Genomic DNA, 8,648 nt, shown 5'->3' with positions numbered 1-8,648 from the left:
GTTATACCCCTGATCATTGCTGTTAGTTACACTCACCTGAACAAACACATTACATCAGCAGCTTTGACTCTGATGTAAATAATGTGGTGGATAAAACACAATCATTTCAATGTCAATGACATTTTCTGAGCAAGACGTCTCTCGGGAATAAACCTGAAATCTGCACTCATACCGGATGGATGGCAATTTTGAGAGGGGTCATTTACATTTTCCATATTATTGCATTGAGTTTGTACCGTTCTGGCATTTCTGTTGGAAATGTAACTGATCTGTCTGCAGTGGACACTTAATCCAGGGACAAAAGCAATCCCGTTTCACTCTGTTCCTGCCTTTTCAGAGTTAAAATGTAAACTTTGAGTCTCTGATTCGGGACCATGTTCAGGGTTACAGCCCAGAAACTACTGTGAGTGATATTACGGGACAGACACTGTATGCATCCATTTGGGAGGCAGTTGGGTAGTGATAATATCACTGGTCACGTAATCCAGAGGCCCAACCTGATGGCCTGGGGACAGGGGTTCATATCCCACCACAGCAGCTATATAAAGTAGAGGGAGCTCGCTCTCCAGCTATAAAGTGGAAGGAGCAGCCTCTCTATTTATAAGGTGGAGGAAGCGCCTTCTCTATGTATAAAGTAGAGGGAGCGCCCTCTCTATGTATATAGTGGAGGGAGCTCCTTCTTTATTTATCAAGTTGGGGGCGATGAAGGAAAGAGGAGCGAGGGAAACGAAAACAAATGGGGAAATGGAGAGATAGGGACAAAATGGAAGACAGTGAGAGACAGAAGAGAAAGCGAAATGAGACCTTAACGGAACCCCAGTTACAATCCCCATTGTCTGCCAAGACGGTATTTGGGGTTTAATGTGAGGGTTTTATGGATGAGTGTTAGATGAGTGTTTGATATTTTCAAACTGCATTGATATTCCCAACAAAAGCAAGAGTTAAAGATTCAAAATTAACTAAACCAATGACTTAAAGCATTGCTGTCCATGTACAGAGGGACGGAGAGATGGAAGGAGGAGACACAGACGGAGAGAGACACAGACAGACTGCGGACAGAGACAGAGGGAGAGAGAGAGAGACAGAGGTAGAATGAAAGAGGAAAAAGGAGAAACAGAGACAGAGGGAGAGAGACTGAAAGGGAGGCAGGCATAATGCAGAGTGAGACAGACAGAAAGGGAGACAAGCAGATGCAGAGGGAGAAACAGAAACAGCGGGAGAGACAGAGAGAGAGAGAGAGAGGGAGGGCGAGATTATAGGAAAAACATTACACCTAATAATGTTGAAAGAAGATAGAATTAAAAAGTAAAACTGGCTGTGTGCAGGAACTAATTTTGAAAGGAAAGATCAGGGATTTAGTGTGAATGTTTTGGGGGTAAGTGCTGGATCAGTGATTGATATTTTCAAACTGAAGTCACCATTAATATTATTGAAAAAAATATTGTTTCACACTGACAAACTTTAGAAGCAGGGGAAATGGGATACAGTGTGTGAGGGGATCTTGACAAAACCTCAGTAACAATCTCCATTATCTGCACAGTTCTGTTTTGGGGGTTTAGTGTGAGAGTTTGGGGGGCGAGTGTTGATCAGTGTTTGATATTTTCAAACGGCAGTAACATTCCCAGCAAGGGCAAGATTTACAGGTTCAAAATTAACCAAGAAATGGATAAAAACATTTCTGTCCAAGGAGAGAGAGATGGTGCTTGAGACAGAGTCATGGAAAGAGGCAGAGAAAGAGGGAGAGGGTGAGGGAGAGAGAGAGAGAAAGATAGGAGGAAGCAGACATGAGAGAGAGAGACAGAGAGAGGATGAGACAAGTGGTAACAATCATTAACAATCCTCATTATCTGCCCAGTCCTGTTTTTGGAGGTTAGTGTGAGTGTTTTAGGGGTGAATGTTGGATCAGTGTTTCATATTTTCAAACTGCAGTGACATTCCCAACAAGGCTGTTAAAGTATTTAAGAGCAGGGAGGTTATGCTGGAACTGCATAACTCATTGCGTAAGCACCATAATGAGACCTCCCAGGGCAGGTGCAGTGTGAGTTTAGATACAGAGTAAAGCAGTGGATTTAGAGAAGGAGGGAGAGACGGGCAGAAAGAGTGAGGAGATACGGGGAGGCAGGCAGATTGTCAGAGAAACTTTACATCTAACCACATGAAAAAAATAAATAATTAAAAATATAAATGGACTGCGCACTGAAAATACTGTCCACACAACAACGAACGTCACACACCATCTCAACCTGAAACTATATCGCCATTCCTTCACTGTTACTGGGTCAAAATCCTGGAACTCCCTTCCTAACTGCACTGTGGGTATACCTACCCCACATGGACTGCAGCGGTTCAAGGAGGAGGCTCAACACCACCTTCTCAAGGACAATTAGGAATGGGTAATAAATGCTGGCCTGGCCAGTAACGCACACATCCAACAAATAAATAAAGAAAATAAAAAGTTGACATCGAGTCACTTAAGGAGATATTACACGAGACGAACAAAAACGTGGTCAGAGAGGTTGATTTGAGGGAGCGTCTTCAAAGAGGAAAGAGAGTTAGTGAGACGGAGAGGTTTAGGAAAGGAATTCCAGAGTTACGGTCTTGGCAGCTTGAAGGCACGGCCACCAATGTTGGAACAATTCAAATTGGGGATGGTCAAGAGGCCGGAATTAGAGGATCGCAGATATTGGTGGATTGTGGAGCTGGAGGAGATTGCAGAGAGAGGGAGGGGTCATTTGTGGAAAACAGTTCCAAACTTCTACCACCCTTTGTTTGTAGAAGTGTTTCTAAATTTCATCTTTGAAAGGGCTTTCGACTTATTTTTGATTTTTAGACAGTCCCCCCCTTCCGAGACTGTCCCCATCGAATACTCACAGGGCAGGTACAACACTGGGTTAGACACAGAGGAAAGATCCATCTACCAATGCCAGACTCACTGTTCCTCTGTCTCTTTCTCCTCATCGCTCACTGCCTGCAACACCCTTTCTCTGCCTCTCTTTCTCCCTCTTCCCATCCTGAGATCAAGAGGGAGAGACTGAGATAGTGTGCAGAGAGAGATAGAGAGAGAAATGGGAGAGATAGACTTGGAAAGTGAGTCACAGAGAGAAGTAATAGTGTTTCAGAGAGTCGAAGAGAGGGGAAGAGAGAGAGATAGAGATGGATAGAGATTACCAGCAAGAGAGTTTACCAGAGATTACCTCTCTCTCAGTCCCTATCACTCCTTTCCAATTTGTTAACATCTCCATCTATTTTTCTCCCTCGACCCCGATGTTTCACATTCCATGCGTCTCACTCGTATGTCTGTGTACACTGCAGTGAAGGAGTACATCAAATAATTATGTTTTACATTTGCTATTTCAATCTAACCGAACAATCGCTCTGTTTGGCAACTGAGGGTCATTGACGTAACTGTCCACTGATTCCTGAGCGTCACAGGACAGGTGGATAAGGTGGTTCAGAAGGCTTTCGGAGTACTTTCCTTTATTGGCTGATGTAGAGAATATAAGAGCAGGGAGGTTATGCTAGAACTGTATGAAACAATAGTTAGACCACAGCTAGAGTACTGTGTACAGTTCTGGTCACCACATTACAGGAAGGATGTGATCACACCAGAGAGGGTACAGAGGGGATTTACAGAGGATGTTGTCAGGAATGGAGAATTTTAACTATGAGTAAAGATTGGATAGGCTGCAATTGTTTTCTTTGGAACAGAGGAGGTTAAAGGGAAGATTTAATTGAGTTGTATATAATAATGATGGGCCTAGATAGAGTGGATAGGAAGGACCCATTTCCCAAAACAGAGGGGTCGATAACCATGAGCATAGATTACAAGATTTCCACACCAATATTCTGAGGGTGTGATGGCTTCCATGGTGGAATACCTTGCTGGATGTTTACAATGGAGCGTTTTCCTTCCTGTTCATCAAAATTGGACGCCTGGGCCCCAACTTCATCCACATTTCTCCCACTCGACCAATATTTCACTCTATGTACCTATCTTTCTCTTTTTGCGTACACAGCAGTGAAGGATTACATCAAATGAATATATCTTACATTCTCCCTTTTAATCCACCCCAACAATCTCTCTGTCTCCAACCTTGTCTCTCTTAACAGCCCTCTCTCTGCCTGCATATCTAAGCCTCTCTCCCTCTTCGTGTCATGGATAGCAGGAGGGAGAGACAGAGAGAGGAAGACAGAGAGACACACAGAGAACAACCCCAGCTTCTCCAATCTATCCACGGAACTGAAATTCCTCATCTCTGGAACCATTCTTGTGAATCTTTTCTGCACCCTCTCTAAGGCCCCCACATTCTTTCTAAAGTATGGTGTCCAGAATTGGACAATGCTCCAGTTGAAGGCAAACCAGTATTTTACAAAGGTCATATTTTCCTTGCTTTTGTATTCAATGTCTCTATTTAGAATCTCAGGACCACTTATGTCGTTTAACCACTTTCTGACCCTGCCCTGCCACCTTCAGTGATTGGTGCTCAAATACTCCCCAGATGTTTCTGTTCCTGCATCTCCTTTAGAAAATGTTAGCTTGTCCACTTTAGCAGGAAGAATAAAAATCAGTATATTATTGAAATGGAGAGAGACTGCAGAACTGTACGGTACAGAGGGATCTGGGTGTCCTGGTACATGAATCACAAAATGTTCCCGTGTAGCTACAGCGAGTGATTAGGAAGGCAAATGTAATGTTGTTGTTTATTGCAAGGTGAATAGAATATCAAAGTAGGGAAGTGTTGTTACAAGGTGACTGACAGAGAAAGGAGGATATTTAACAGGGGAGGATGCAATTCAACCCCACAACTCTGTTCCTGCATTCAATGAGATCATGGCTGATCTGTGATCAATCTTACACCATATATCCTGCCTTTGCCCCTTATCTCTTAATACCTTTGGTTAACAAGAACCAATCAATCACAGGTTTAAAAATTAACCAATAAGCCAGCATGAAATTTCCACAACCAACATCATGAGGGTGTGATGATCCCCACAGTGGAAGAGTTGGCTGAATATTTAAAATGGAGGCTATTCCTTCTGGATCATCAAAAGTGTCCGCCTGGGCCCCAACTTCATCTGCATTCCTCCCACTCCCGATGTTTTTTTTCTCTCCATACCTATCTCAAATATGTTTGTGCACACAGCAGTGAAGGAATAAATCAAGTTAATATATCTTACATTATCCTCTTCATCCAACTCAACAATCTCTCTCTCTCTCCAAGTTTGTCCCTCTCTACAGCCCTCTCTATGCCTTCATATCTAACCCTCCGTCCCTCTGTCTCTCTCCCTGAGTCAGTGATAGCAGAGAGAGAGACAGAGATAGAAGGAGAGGGAGGGAGTGACAGAGAGGGAAAGACAGATGGAGGGACAGAGTGAGAGACAGAGAGAGGAGAGAGATGGAGTGACAGTGAGGGAAGGACAGATGGTGAGACAGAGAGAAAGAGGCAGAGATGGAAGGAGAGAGGTAGAGTGACAGGGAGGGAAAGACAGATGGAGAGACAGAGAGAGAGAGAGGCAGAGATGGAAGGAGAGAGATGGAGTGACAGGGAGGGAAAGACAGATTAAGGGACAGAGAGAGAGTGAGTGACAGAGAGAGAAAAAAAGAAAGAGAAAAGAAAGAGGAAGGGGGGGGGGGTGGGGGGATGGGGAAAGAAGAGGAAGAGGGGGGGGGGGGGAAGGGAGAGGAAGGGAGAAAGAAGAGGAAAGGAGGGGGAGGAAAGAAAGAGGCAAGAGAAGAGGAGGAAGGAGAGGAAGGAGGGAAGAAAATAAAAGAAAAAAGGGAGGAAGAAAAAGGGAGAAAAGGAAGGGAAAAAAAGAAAAAAAAGAAAAAAAAAATAAGAAAGAGGAGGGAGAAGAGAGGAAGAGGGAAGGAGAAAAAGAAAGAAGATTAAGGGACAGAGAGAGAGTGAGTGACAGAGAGAGAAGGAGAGACAGAGAGGAAAGGCAGTTGGAGAGACAGAGAGAGAGAGGCAGAGATTGAAGGAGAGAGAGGGAGTGACAGGGAGGGAAAGACAGATGGAAAGACAGAGAGAGACAGAGATAGAAGGAGAGAGAGGGAGTATCAGGGAGGGAAAGACAAATGGAGGGACAGAGAGAGAGAGACAGGGAGAGAGATGGAGTGACAGGCAAGGAAAGACAGATGGAGGGGCAGAGACAGAGAGTGAAGGAGAGATTGGGAGAGACAGAGAGGGAAAGGCAGTTGGAGAGATAGAGAGAGAGAGAGGCAGAGATGGAAGGAGAGAGAGGGAGTGACAGGGAGGGAAAGACAGATGGAATGACAGAGAGAGAGAGACAGTGATCGAAGGAGAGAGAGGGAGAGACATAGAGGGAAAGACAGATGGAGAAATAGAGAGAGAGACAGAGATAGAAGGAGAGAAAGGGAGTGACTGGGAGGGAAAGACAGATGGAGAGATAAAGGAGAGAGACAGAGACAGAAGGAGAGAGAGGGAGAGACGGCGAGGGAACGACCGATGGAAAGACAGATAGAGAGAGAGAGAGAGAGAGAGAGAGAGAGAGAGAGGGAAAGACAGGTGGATGGACAGAGAGAGAGAGAGGCAGAGATGGAAGGAGTGAGATGGAGAGAGATGGAGAAACCGACAGGGAAAGACAGATGGAGGGACAGAGAGAGAGACAGAGAGAGAGAGGCAGAGAGAGAAGGTGAGAGAGGGAGAGACAGGGAGGGAAAGACTGATGGAGAGACAGAGAGAGAGACAGAGATAGAAGGAGAGAGAGACAGAGAGGGAAAGACAGATGGAGGGACGGAGAGAGATGCAGAGATAGAAGGAGAGAGAGGGAGAGACAGAGAGAGAAAGACCGATGGCGGGACAGAGAGAGAGGCAGAGAGAGAGTCAGAGAGAGAGGCAGAGAGAGAGGCAGAAAGAGTGAGAGAAGGTGAGAGAGGGAGAGAAAGGGGGGTAAGACAGATGGAGAGACAGAGAGAGAGACAGAGATAGAAGGAGAGAGAGGGAGAGACAGAGAGCGAAAGACAGATGGATGGACAGACAGAGAGAGACAGGGAGAGAGAAGGAGTTACAGGGAGGGAAGGACAGATGGAGGGATAGAGAGAGAGAGACAGAGATAGGAGAGCGAGGGAGTGACAGAGAGGGAAATGCAGATGGAGGGACAGAGCGAGAGACAGAGAGAGAGGCAGAGAGAGAAGGAGAGACAGAGAGGGAAAGACAGATGGAGAGGGAGAGATAGAAGGAGAGAGAGGGAGAGACTGAGAAGGAAAGACAGATGGAGGGACAGAGAGAGAGACAGAGAGAGAGGCAGAGACAGAGAGAGAAGGAGAGAGAGGGAGTGTGAGGAAGGGAAAGCCAGACGGACGGACAAAGTGAGAGACAGAGAGAGAAGGAGATCGATGGAGTGACGGGGAGGGAAGGAAAGATGGAGGGATAGAGAGAGGGAGAGAGGAGGAGTGACAGAGAGGGAAAGACAGATGAAGGGACAGAGAGAGAGACGGAGAGAGTGGCAGAGACAGATATAGAAGGAGCAAGAGGGAGTGACGGGTGGGGGGAAGACAGATGGAGGGATAGAGAGAGAGACACAGAGAGTGGCAGAGACAGAGTGAGAAGGAGAGAGAGGGAGTGTCAGAGAGGGGAAGACAGATGGAGGGACATAGTGAGAAACAGAGAGAAGGAGAAAGATGGAGTGACAGGGAGGGAAGGTCAGATGGAGGGATAGAGAGAGGCAGAGACAGAGAGAGAAGGAGAGAGAGGGCGAGACAGAGAGAAGGAGAGAGGAAGTGACAGAGGGAAAGACCGATGGAGGGACAGAGAGAGAGACACAGAGAGTGGCAGAGACAGAGTGAGAAGGAGAGAGAGGGAGAGACAGAGAGGGAAAGGCAGTTGGAGAGACAGAGAGAGAGGCAGCGATGAAAGGAGAGAGAGGGAGTGACAGGGAGGGAAAGACAGATGGAAAGACAGAGAGCGAGAGAGACAGAGATAGAAGGAGAGTGTGGAGAAACAGAGAGGGAAAGACAGATGGAGGGACAGACAGAGAGAGACAGGGAGAGAGATGGAGTTACAGGGAGGCAAGGACAGATGGAGGTACAGAGAGAGAGAGACAGAGGTAGGAGAGTGAGGGAGTGACAGAGAGGGAAAGACAGGCAGAGGGACAGTCAGAGAGACAGAGACAGAGATAGAAGGAGAGAGAGGGATTGAGGGGGGGAAGACAGATGGTGGGACAGAGAGAGAGACAGAGAGAGAGGGAGATACAGAGAGGGAAAGACAGATGGAGAGACAGATAGAAAGAGAGAGAGGGAGAGACAGGGAAGGAAAGACAGATGGAGGGTCAGAGAGAGAGAGACAGAGGGAGAGCGGGAGTGACAGAGAGGGAAGGAGAGAAATGGAGTGACAGGAAGGGAAGGAAAGATGGAGGGATAGAGAGAGAGAGACAGAGATAGAACGAGAGAGGAGGAGTGACAGAGAGGGAAAGACAGATGAAGGGACAGAGAGAGAGACAGAGAGAGAGAGAGACAGAGAGAGTGGGAGAGATGGTGTAAGGGAGGCACAAATGGAGTCATGGAAAGAGACAGAGAGAGAGAGAGAGATAGGCAGAGACAGAGAATGAGAGATATGTAAACAGAGTCATGGAAAGAGGGTGAGAAAGAGAGATAGGGAGAGACAAAGGAACAGGAAGAGAGAGAG

Source organism: Heterodontus francisci, unplaced genomic scaffold (genome assembly GCF_036365525.1).
Source record: "Heterodontus francisci isolate sHetFra1 unplaced genomic scaffold, sHetFra1.hap1 HAP1_SCAFFOLD_62_2, whole genome shotgun sequence".
In the NCBI taxonomy this organism is placed as follows: domain Eukaryota; kingdom Metazoa; phylum Chordata; class Chondrichthyes; order Heterodontiformes; family Heterodontidae; genus Heterodontus; species Heterodontus francisci.
The sequence above is the reverse complement of the archived record's forward strand: the minus strand, read 5'-3'. Positions refer to the sequence as shown.